The sequence below is a fragment of the Mus pahari genome, chromosome 10 (assembly GCF_900095145.1).
Source record: "Mus pahari chromosome 10, PAHARI_EIJ_v1.1, whole genome shotgun sequence".
In the NCBI taxonomy this organism is placed as follows: Eukaryota; Metazoa; Chordata; class Mammalia; order Rodentia; family Muridae; genus Mus; species Mus pahari.
In genome coordinates this window covers 70,687,556-70,699,809 of record NC_034599.1, presented here as the reverse complement: position 1 = coordinate 70,699,809, position 12,254 = coordinate 70,687,556, and the positions used below count along the sequence as shown (strand labels likewise).

Here is a 12,254-nt window from a genome sequence, read left to right as displayed (position 1 = left end):
TATTAAAAGCAACATACAGCAAACCAGTAGCCAACATCAAAGTAAATGGAGAGAAACTCGAAGCAATCCCACTGAAATCTGGGACTAAGCAAGGCTGCCCTCTCTCTCCCTATCTATTCAATATAGTATCTGAAGTTCTAGCTAGAGCAATTAGACGACAAAAGGAGGTCAAAGGGATACAAATTGGAAAGGAAGAAGTCAAAATATCACTATTTGCAGATGATATGATAGTGTACTTAAGTGACCCCAAAACTTCCACCAGAGAACTCCTAAACCTGATAAACAACTTCAGCAAAGTGACTGGATATAAAACTAACTCAAACAAATCAGTAGCCTTCCTATACTCAAAGGATAAACAGGCTGAGAAAGAAATTAGGGAAACAATACCCTTCACAATAGTCACAAATAATATAAAATATCTTGGTGTGACTCTAACCAAGCAAGTGAAAGATCTGTATTACAAGAACTTCAAGTCTCTGAAGAAAGAAATCAAAGAAGACCTCAGAAGATGGAATGATCTCCCATGCTCGTGAATTGTCAGGATTAATAAAGTAAAATTGGCCATCTTGTTGAAAGCAATCTACAAATTCAATGCAATTTTCATCAATATTCCAACTCAGTTCTTCATAGAGTTTGAAAGCAATTTTCAAATTCATGTGGAATAACAAAAAACCCAGGATAACAGAAACTATTCTCAACAATAAAAGAACTTCTGGGGGAATCACCATCCCTGACCTCAAGCTTTACTACAGAGCAATAGTGATAAAAAACTGCATGGTATTGGTACAGTGACAGGCAGGTAGATCAATGGAATAGAATTGAAGACTGAGAAATAAACACACACACCTATGGTCACTTGATTTTTGACAAAGAAGCTAAAATCATCCAGTGGGAAAAAAAAGAGCATTTTCGACAAATGGTGCTGGTTCAACTGGCAGTTAGCATGCAGAAAAATACAAATTGTTCCATTCTTATCTCCTTGTACAAAGCTTAAGTCCAAGTGAATCAAGGACCTCCACATAAAACCAGATACATGAAACTAATAGAAAAGAAAGTGGGTAAGAGCCTCAAGCACATGGGCACAGGGGAAATTTTCCTGAAAAGAACACCAATGGCTTATGCTCTAAGATCAATAACTGAAAAATGGGACCTAATAAAATTACAACCACTCTTTAAATCAGTTCCTCAGAAAATTGGACATAATACTACCAGAAGACCCACCTATACCACTCCTGGGCATATACCCAAAAGATTCTCAACATATAACAAGGACATATGCTCTGCCGCAGACTACCTCTTTTCTGGGTCTCCTATTTGCGTGGAACAGGTCTCTGGTGGAAGATGAGCAAGGATTTGGCGAATGACAGAGTACACACACACACACACACACACAGAGAGAGAGAGAGAGAGAGAGAGAGAGAGAGAGAGAGAGAGAGAGAGAGAGAGTAGGATCTGAATATAATTTCCTAATTCGAGCATCAAACTTTTAATACAGAACAAACAAGGGAAGCCAGGCGGGATACATCCACAAGAGTTACAGTGACACAAGACAAAGGATTGTATACATCAAAAGATCAGGGGGACCAGGCAACTTGAGGAGGAAGTCAGGTGTTAATTGTTAACCCCCACCACTAGGGGTTCCCAGTAAATCCTTGATTATGCTGTTCCTTTGGGCCTAGTGGAAAAACCTGTTTTAGGGGGATTTAAAACCCACCTTTTCGCCAGGCCAATGTGTATTCCTTGTCCTCTGCAGACTAGCCCTGAGCTATTCTGGCTCTGTTCTTTGTAATGCCTGATTAGTTTCACCTAGGTAACCTTTCCTACTGAATTCTGAGATCCTGGCTTTAAGGATTTTCTAGGAAGTTGGAACACTGGTGGAGGCTCACTTATGATAAAAATTCAATCTTTAAAGGCATTATAATACTGAAAGAGAGCATACACCATACTAACATGTGGGTAGGGTTTGAGTATATGGGTTATAAGAAATGCCAGGGCTCCAGGAGGCTGAGTTTTCTTGAAACTCTTTTTCTCAGGACTGCTTCCAGGTTTCCAAACCTGGAATGTGAGTCACTACTGGAATGGGCGTGGCAATGCTCCACTATGCTCAAAGCAACCTTAATTTTAATAGCCAGAAGCTGGAAAGAACCCAGATGTCCCTCAGCAGAGGAATGGATAGAGAAAATGTGGTATATTTACACAGTGGAATACTACTCGGCTATTAAAAACAATGAATTCATGAAATTTTTAGGCAAATGGATAGAACTAGAAAATATCATCCTGAGTGAGGTAACCCAATCACAAAATAACACACATGGTATACACTTACTGATAACTGGATATTAGCTACTCGACATAAAACTGTCTATGGGAACTGCATTTATCTTTGTATCTACAGATGAGTTTGGCTCTCAGGGCTCATTAGAACAACTTCAGTTTTTAAGTGGATAACAGTTAATGCAGAGACATGAAGCACCTCAGAGTGCAGAGATTAAGGAATCACGTAGTGCTCAGGCCTAAACGAGACATCTACAACCTACTCCTTCCCCTTTGGCTGAAAAAACATTTCAGAAGAGGCAGAAGGTCTTCGGGAAATTGTTTTGAAACGGTATCCTTTGGACATGTCAGAGACCCAGGGTAAAACCAGAAACAACTGGTCGAAAATAAACAACACCAAAAACATAGAGATACAATGACTTCTAATGACATTCTGCTATCCTTATAGGTCACTGAGGTGATTTGCCACCTCCAGATACGATTTCTACTATAGCAGATGGGAACAAATACAGATAACCACAGCCAGGCATGCAGAGTGAGAGACCTTGGAATACTCAAAGCTAAAGCAGACTCTCTCTCTCTCTCTCTAATCCCTATGCTCAGTGCTCCAGTAACCCAGTAAAAGAGGAGGAAAGGAGGGGCCAGAAGAGCAAAAGAGCCCGAGGGGATGGAGGACACCAAGAAAAGGAGACCCTCTAAAATCTACACCAACGCAATCTAAGCTCCCATGAACTCACAGAGACTGCGGCAGTATGCCCAACTCTGTGCCAGGTCCTCGGCACATCTATTGTGGCTTAGATTTTAGTGTTTCTATGGAATTCCTAAGTGTCCGAATAAGTTCTTCTCTGAATTTTGTGCCTTTTCTGTGTCCTTCCTTCTGTTTGCTTGTCTTGTCCAACATTGACGCTATTGTTTTCATTTTTTCTATTATATTTCACTTTGTTCTGTTATATTATTGCCTCTTAGAAGCCCTTTTGTTTTCTACTGAGAAACAGAAAGATCTGGGTGGGAGTGGAGGAGAGGAAGAACTGGGAGGAGCCAGGGAAGGGAAACTGTAGTCAGGATCTTTATGCAAGCAAAGTCAATAAAAGGGAAAGAAGAAATAATGTATAAGTAAAACTTTGGCTACAAAATGTCTAAAAATAAAAAAAAAAAATTTAAGAAAAAAGGAAGAAAGACAAAAGGCCATGAATTTGAAAAGGAGCAAGGGAGTTATGTGGGAGGGTTTGGCAGGGGTAAGGAAAAAGAGAAAAATTATAATTAAATTATAATCCCAATAAGAAAAAACTTCTACAATCATGATAAAAATGAAAAACTAGTGAAAAAAGTGAGGATGGAGAAAAAATTAAGGCTGACCTTAGCCTACACGGTCCATGCTATATTTTATATGCAAACTTTTAAAGTAGAACAGTTCACTCAGCAACAGGTAATATGTTACTGTTAGCTCAGCCAATACAACAGCTAGTACATCCCTTACTTTTTAACCATTTGCTTTGATTCATCGCTTTATTTTGAAATCATTATCTTCCCCCCAGTCTTTTGTGGAGGAAATCCCACACTCGAAAGGAAAAATAATGAAATCCAAACGCAAGTTTCCAGTTCTGCTCCCTTTGTGCCTTTCTTGCTTTGTCCCAGTGATATAATAAAAACAACAACCAGAAGGCCAGCAAACTCTACTCTGCTGTGGTTCACCTGCTAACCTGCTTTGTTTCCGTTTTAGCAAGATCAAATTTTAAGCTAATAATTTCCTCCCTCGCCATTTTTATTGCATAACAGTAATCTGCTCTGAGAAGAATAAACACTATCATGAGTGTCAACAATGGAATGAGTTGGTTTTAAGAAATAAAATATAATTTTAAATAAAATTACGAAGCACAGAGCAGAAACATTTTAAACTCTACAGAGTTTGGATTTTTGGGACCACATCTTGGGAGTATTTCTTTTACTACAATTCTATTACCAAAAAAAAAAAAAAAAAAAAAAAAAAAAATCTTACCTTCAAAGAGTAGTGACACCTCAAACTACCTTTATAATTTAGAACATTAAAAAATGACTTGGAAAGTCTTCATAACTGATAAGATTGATTCAGCCAGAGAGAGAAAATGCTCTCCCATCTTAGCCACAGACAAAGTCCTTATGAGAGCATAACCAAATGAAACCCTGAGAAGGGAGGGCGCAGAGGACCCTGAGCAAAGTGTCCCCTCCTGGCATGTAGTATGGAAAAAAAAAACCTTTAGGAAGAGGTGGTCTCCTGGATGTTGCCTTTTTAGCATGACACTCAAGTACATCCTTAGTGATGGAGCATCTAGGCAAGAGAAGACCTGTGTAATTCTCCATGTCCTCAGGATGCATCCAACAATACAAAGGATGAATTGAGGATGTTTCACATCCTGACAAAGAGGAAAAGAGATGACAAAATGACAAGAAGACAGACTCCAAATGGTGAGCATAGCAAGGTTTGGGATGAGTTAAAGTGCCAGGCCGTAAGGCCAATCATCTTATTATACATTTCAACAGAGCCTGCAGAACATGCTGATAAACCCAAATCATCATCTTTCCTAGGGACGAAACACCATGGTATCCAGGTAAAGGGAAAAGGGGTACAAAAAGCACCACGTTGAAGTTGATTTGCTTATATTGAAATTTTTGTTGAATTAGCACCAACTTAGTATGTCTCACGTCTTTAACATCATACTGGTATATCATATAATTTATTATTTTACTTAAGTTTCTAATCCAGATTCAGTGTGATTTTGGTGTCAACCTTCAAAGTTATTTCTCCATATAGAGGAAATTATATGTTGTGCAACATGACATGTTGTTCATGTGCACACGTCTCCCCTAGAACCTAACTCAGGTTGCTGAAAGACTTCAGCATGGAATTTTACATCTTTCTCTCCAGTAAGGTTATTCTCTCCACTAACAGTCCCTAGATATCTTCATGCCCATGAAGGCAACACATCTACTAACAATCTTTCATAATTCCTTGAGGTTCCCTTTGTCAGATTTCCTCTTTCTCAATCACACTTTATCTCAAACTAGTGTTTTGGGACAGGAGATAACTCCATCGGTGTGAGGTTAAATTTAAACTTCCCATTCATCAACAAGTCCCCATTCCTTAACTTGCTTCTTTGTATTATGCTCTTGACAAAGAGGTCCTAACTCCTTCCCCTCCTGCTCTTCCCATAGTCTCCCCACTTTGTGATATCAGGATGTACATAGGTATCTGGCCATCATCTGGAACATTGGTAGCTTCTCAGTGGCTTGCATTCCCTACAGAAAACTGGTATACTCCCTCTCGCAGTGGCCATCAGGAGCCAATAGAGCCTCGACTATAGTGGGACTTTGAAAACATCTCCTCATCTATGCTAGGATTTTTCTCTTTTGCAGGGATTACACATAAATTCCAGATGCTGTCAATTCACATATCCCATGCCTTGTCTTGTCCATAAAACATATTCTCAGAAGTCCGCCGCTACCTTCTGATCTTACTCTTTATTTTTTTTTAAAAAACTGGCATTATTTATTTATTTTTTTGGCTTGTGAAGCATCCTTAATTTGTTGATGTAACAAACAAATTTCAACTCTGCTATGCAAATGACAGAAGGAATCTGCTCAGCAATTCACTTTAGAGTTTGATTTCATACAGGCAACATGCTATATGTGAAAAAATTACTAACTGAACTACAGGTATTAAATACTGAAAAAAATTAACAGTTTATTATAATTTATTTTATTTAACAATCTAGGAAGTTCACGGCCTTCAGCAGTTCCAGTGCAATTTCAGGTGCAATTGGGAATTCAGGAATTTCAGTGGAGCTTTTAGTATAGCAGACCTTGTAGGTAAAATACATGCAGACTTTCGATAGCACATATGAGAGGATCACTCTAAAATTGACCTCGTTGGTTTTATTCTCGGCAAACTGACCTGGACCACTCAACATGGCCTTTATTGTTCCTAATGTTAATGTAAGTTCTCTTTTTACGATAAATTCATGACCATCAGAAGATATTAATTTATTCTTTTTGTACATCTTCTTCTATGATAATACCAGAATCCCGAGGAGATGGGGTATAATATATATGCCCCAGTTAAGTCTGAGCAGCCCACATCTCTTATTACCCGGACCTTGGACAATAGTGAGTCTTAATTAACAGCTATTTATGTGAGGAAACTGTGAGGTAATAAGTGTCAGGTGTCTATTTAGCACAGTTAAGCGGTAGGTTGTCTGAAAAAGCCATGTGGAAACTTACTATTTTAGAGACTTTCAAAAATATATACATATATCCTATGAATGAGAGACAATGCTTCTTTTAGAAAGGTTATCAAAAAGCCCAGTGTTGGGTGTTTGAGTGGTTGGTCAGTGAGACTCCATAGGGCATTACCAGCCACTGACGTTTTTAGAGACCTTCTAGAACTTGATTATATTTTATTTCTGAATACACCACATGTAAAAGCCATGGGACATAGAATTGGTGCTGACATGGAAGCTTTATCTCTATCAGATAGTTGTCATAGTTCTGGAATGTCTTTGGTGCACTACTGGATGATAAAAATAATCCATAGCATTGCCCATTTGTGAACCCCAAGAACTATAATAATGATTGTCCTGGCAAGATATGCCCATTGGTACAATATGGACACAAATGTTATGGGAGTAATTAACCAACCACTTTCTGATTTGTTATGAAGCCATCTCACAAGATAGAACTCACTGGAACTAAAAGACAAATTACTTGTATAAATAATAAACAGTATTAAAACTTTATAAAGTAAGAGTTTATACTTTTTAAATAACCGAGTATTTTGATTTAGCTGTATACTGCTTTGAAATAAATATATTTATCAACATGCATAACACATATAATTTGACTATTTCTGTTAGCCCATAATCTGGATAAGGATTAATTAGGCCTCTAGTGAATCATAAGATGCACTCTAATTACTGGCCAGGCTGTAGTCATCTTAAAATGACACCACGACTAAGCATTTGTTTCAAGCTCAGTCACATAAATCTTGGCCACCCTGAATTTGCTTAGCTTCTCTATACACTAAGCAAATCTTCACTCCGTGGCATCTGCTTCTTGTATCTCAGGAGGGAGAGGGGTACAGGGAAACAGCAAGAGATAGTGACAGAAACAAAGATTAGGACAAGTTAATAAAAGCACATGAACGAGACAAACGGAAATATTTAAATCTCCAATAAAAATTTCCTGCTCTATATTTTTTAATATCAATATGGCAGAGGTAGACCTGTATCTCAATAATACATGAAAACACTGAATTTGTTTTCAAGCAACATTTTTGCTAACTGATATTTTAGAAGCTGACAAATATCTGCTTAAAAAGAACTTGAAGGATATGTTTAGCAGTCATATTAGACAACGTGATTTTAACACAAAGTCCTGTAGCTAAAGACATGCTAACCGGAACACGCTCAGTTTCTTCTAAGGCCATTCCTTGCTATTCTAAACATTAATATTTTAGTAGAATTATACCTTATTTGGGAATATTAGGTTTGGGGGAGAGGTTGGAGAGATGTCTCAGAAATTAAGGGCACTGGCTGCTCTTGCAGAGAACTGAGTACAGTTCATTAGTGCTCACATGTGGCTCAAACCCCTCTGTCATTCTAGTTCTGGGCATCTGACACCTCTTCTGTCCCTCATGGGCTTGTACACACATGTGCATACATGCATATGTTCAGGCACACATGTGAGCACACACACAAATTAAACTTTAAAATATTAAAAACAAGCACTGTAGTTTGGTCTACATAGTGAGTTAAGGCTAGCCAGCACTAATAACAAGACCCTGTCCCGGAGAGAAGTGGAGAAGTAGAAGGAGAGCAAGAGACTTGGGAGGAGATGCAGAAACTGGACCACGTGTCTTGATAGGTTCCTGAGCACACTGTCTACCATCTTCCTGACACTACAACTTTGCAAGGACTTCCCAGTTATAGTGTGGCTTCCTTCCAAGACCAGTCCAAATCTTTACTTTCGTTTTTCCTGGGAAATCCCTTTGGGTTTGTAATTAGAATTCAAACAATACTGTAAAGTCATTTGCTTCAAATCTCAGCATTGATGAAAAAATACCTTCATGTTAACTGAACTAGTTATAAGAGGAATATATTTAGACCATTGTTTAAAATCCTCACTGTAACCTATCCTAAAATGTCTCAAAGTAAAATAGGTAAGATATGCTATTAAATTAAAACATTTGTTTTCCTGAGCTCTGTTACATTTTATTAAAAGACATAATAAATATAATATAATGTAATATAATATATCTACTATGAAGTTGGGTAGATTGGAAAATTATTAGTCAGACTATTAACACCTACAGTAAGAACCACATATTGCCTCAACAATAACGACATAAAAACCAGCTCTTTTGCCTAGAGCATATATTTCCGAGAATGAAATAACAGAAACAGGCTGAGCAAAGCATCCCTGGCTCATAACTTTTCTTCTCACAGATCCCCCCCCCCCAGGAATACACTTTCATAAACCATTTTGTTTTGTTTGTTTAGTCGGTTGATTTGGTTCTGAACCAAGCACGGATGCAAGCCCCATGCTCAAAACCAAAGGAACCAACATAGCCTAGCCATGTCATAGTCTTACAAAGAGAACCAAAACCATTAGCCGACCTGTGCATGCCAGCAGGATCCTGTTTCAGGAATTAAAGCTTGGGATACTCAGTACTCGGTTAACCTCTGAGTGGAAAACCACGCACGAAGTGTCAGAGAGCAGTAACTGTTCTTTGGAAATACCCAGGTTAACTGTCAGGGTTGGTACTGTTCCCGTGCCCTTGAGCAAAAGCAATTACATTCTCTTTTCTCCCTTCTTAGCATAGGGAAACAGCATAGTATTACACACTACATACGGCATGTTGAAACCTTATAAAGATTATAGTCTCAACTTTTTTTATTATGAAAGAACAAGCCATAAATTATCGTTTACAGCAGGACTCATTTGCTTTACTTTAGTGTTGTGTAACTAACAGAGCATAAAGGCCTCACTCATATTTTTTTTTTTTCCAAAGCAATATAATTCAAATCAGCTTCTCTGACCTATCATCTTAAAGGTCAGGCAGTCTAGAAAGCAGTAATAGTAAACATTTCAAAAGTCTTGAAAACATTTTCTGGACCATCCTCTAGACATGACAGGAGACTGTCATGTCCCCGAAACCATTTCTTCTTTAAATCATTTTATGTGGAAGCCAAGAAATACTCCCATTTTTTTTTCCAGAATTTTTTTCAAAAGTTTAAACTTTTCTACATTATGTCTTAAAAAAAAAACAAACCCAAGGTCATTAAAGTCAGGAGCTGAGTTCCCATTAACCTTTGCCCTAACTTCTTAACTCTGAAGAGCGTTATGCAGTGTGTTTTAAGATAAACTAAAAGGACATCTAAGAGACATATCCCAGATTCTAATCAACTGTTAAGACCCCTGAAGAAGCAGAATGAAGGAATGCCTTAAATGTAAAGCTGTTCAATTTTCTAATTTACCAATCATTTACCAAGAGTGATTAGGATTGCTAATCACTAAAGATGCATTCATTGTAAACAGCTACTATTTATCTCACTCAAAATCACAACCAACTTTGAAAAATTTGGAAGATGAAATAGATATATTTCACTAAACAGCTTTACAATGTTAACAAAACTAAGTGTAACTGAAATTTACCAAGTGTCTAGTCTGTGGCAGGTTTTGTGCTTCCTCCACTGAATCCCTTCAGTAATTTGGCAGACTCAGAGCTCCCGTCCTTATCTGCATTTCAAAGATAAGGAGCCTCCAGTTCACTAAGCTGGGTAAGAGAGGCAAAGCTACTTAGTGGCCCACTGCAAAGAAAGAACGCATGTGTTTCCACTTCATAGTTAGTGTTGTGAAGTACAAACTGTGAGATCTGTAGAGCCAGCAGGCTTCCTTCCCCAAGGCTTGCATCTTTAACCACTACACACTAAGGCTAAAATGACCAGGGTGGAAAGAATCGAGTTTGTGCTTCCTTGGGGGAGAAGAAAGTAAATGTGGCATTACGAATCTGAAATTCAAATACTGAGGATGGTATGTTTGTGGTGTTTTCTCTAAATGCTTCCAAGCAATGCTACACAAAAGGACTTAAATGCCACACAGTTATACTAATTCTGGGTATTATTAACAAATAAAGCAAGATAGTGTACGTTCAACAGACGTATGTCATGCATGTTTTCTGGCTGACTAACTCCTTTTGAATGCCCTGTTATGTTAGAAGCATTCTCTTCATGGAGTATAATCCATAAAATGCATTTCTTCAGGCTTTATATATCATAGTTTGTTTCATCTTGTGCAACGTACTGTAAGTTCACCAGACCTGTGTCCTGTTTCCTGGCTGGCCAGCAGCTTTTGTATACTGTTATGCTAGAAACATTTTTTTCATGGAGTACAATCCATAAAATATATTTCCACAGGCTTTCAACTTAGAAAACAAAACACCAGATATGTGCTTGTGTTGTGCTCAAATTGCACTCATCTACGGAAAACTAATTTTCAAGACAATTGCTGTAGCAAATTAGCATTTGGGGTTAAAGTGAATACTGCTTTGAGCTCTGACTTTGGAGGGAAATCCCTGCTGACAGCAGTGGCTCCTTTGCCAGTTAATGTCATTGACAGCTGTCCCATGATCAAGAAGGTTCTGTCACAGGATTAATGGCATCAGTCCTCATGTGGCCTCTAGTCCCAGCCTTCAACACCCACCAGTTCAGCAAGTTACTTCATAACATCTTTAAGGAGATTTCCCTCTTTAAGCAAATCCATAGTCAGTTTGGATTGTTTATTTTTTAAGAATTCCAAAACAGAATATGGTTTTAAATAAGATGGACATGAGAGTCTGTCCCTGTCACCAAGCATGAACATAAATAAGCTCTGCACAGACTGAATGTACCGTATAATGAATACTTAGAGAAGTACACAGTAAAGACAAAGGGCAGACACCAAAATAAGGATCCAATGTGGAAAGTCTACATTGTTGTTGTTGTTTTCTAGTATTATTTAATCTAAACGTAGTACAGAGTAAGTGCCAGAAGAGCAGTGTGCTGATTAGGTTTTGTCAACTTAACACAAATGGGAGTGACCTGTGAATAGAGAACCTGGATTGTGAAAATGTCACCACTTGATTGGCCTGTGAGCCTGTCTGTGGGATATTTTCTTGATTAATGCTTGATGTGAGAGGAATCCAGCTCACTGTGTGCAATGCTACCTCTGGAAGGAGGCTCTGGGTTATACAAGAAAACAAGCTGAACAAAGAGCTCCAGGGCAGCTAGAATGGGAGAGACAGAGGGATCCTTTTCTTATTCTCCATCAGTGAAATGAGCCAATTCAAGCCAGATATTACCTAAGGACCCAGCTCTACCACTCCTGGGCATATACCCAAAAGATTCTCCAACATATAACAAGGACACATGCTCCACTATATTCATAGCAGCCTTATTTATAATAGCCAGAAACTGGGAAGAACGCAGATGTCCTTAAACAGAGAAATAGATATAGAAAATGTGGTATATTTACACAGTAGAGTACTACTTGGCTATTAAAAAACAATGAATTCATGAAATTCTTAGGCAAATGGGTGAAACTAGGAAATAGCATCTTAAGTGAGGTAACACAATCACAAAAGAACACACATGGTATACACTCACTGATAAGTGGATATTAGACTGAAAGCTCGGAATACCCAAGATACAATTCACAGACCACATGAAGCTCAAGAAGAAGGAAGACCAAAATGTGGGTGCTTCCGTCCTTCCTAGAACAAAATACTCATGGGAGCAAATATGGAGACAAAGTGTAGAACAGGGACTGAAGGAAAGGCCATTCAGAGACTGCCCCACCTGGGGATAAATCCCATACATCCCAATCCCAGACACTATTGTGGATGCCAAAAAATGCTTGATGACAGGAGCCTGATATAGCTGTCTCCTGAGAGGCTCTGCCAGAACCTGACA

General features: G+C 38.4%; 1 pseudogene; it reads right to left on the bottom strand.

Annotated features, from left to right (window-relative positions):
- Positions 1 to 5,918: 5,918 nt before the first annotated feature.
- On the bottom strand, positions 5,919 to 6,308 carry LOC110328385 (annotated as a pseudogene).
- Positions 6,309 to 12,254: the final 5,946 nt, after the last annotated feature.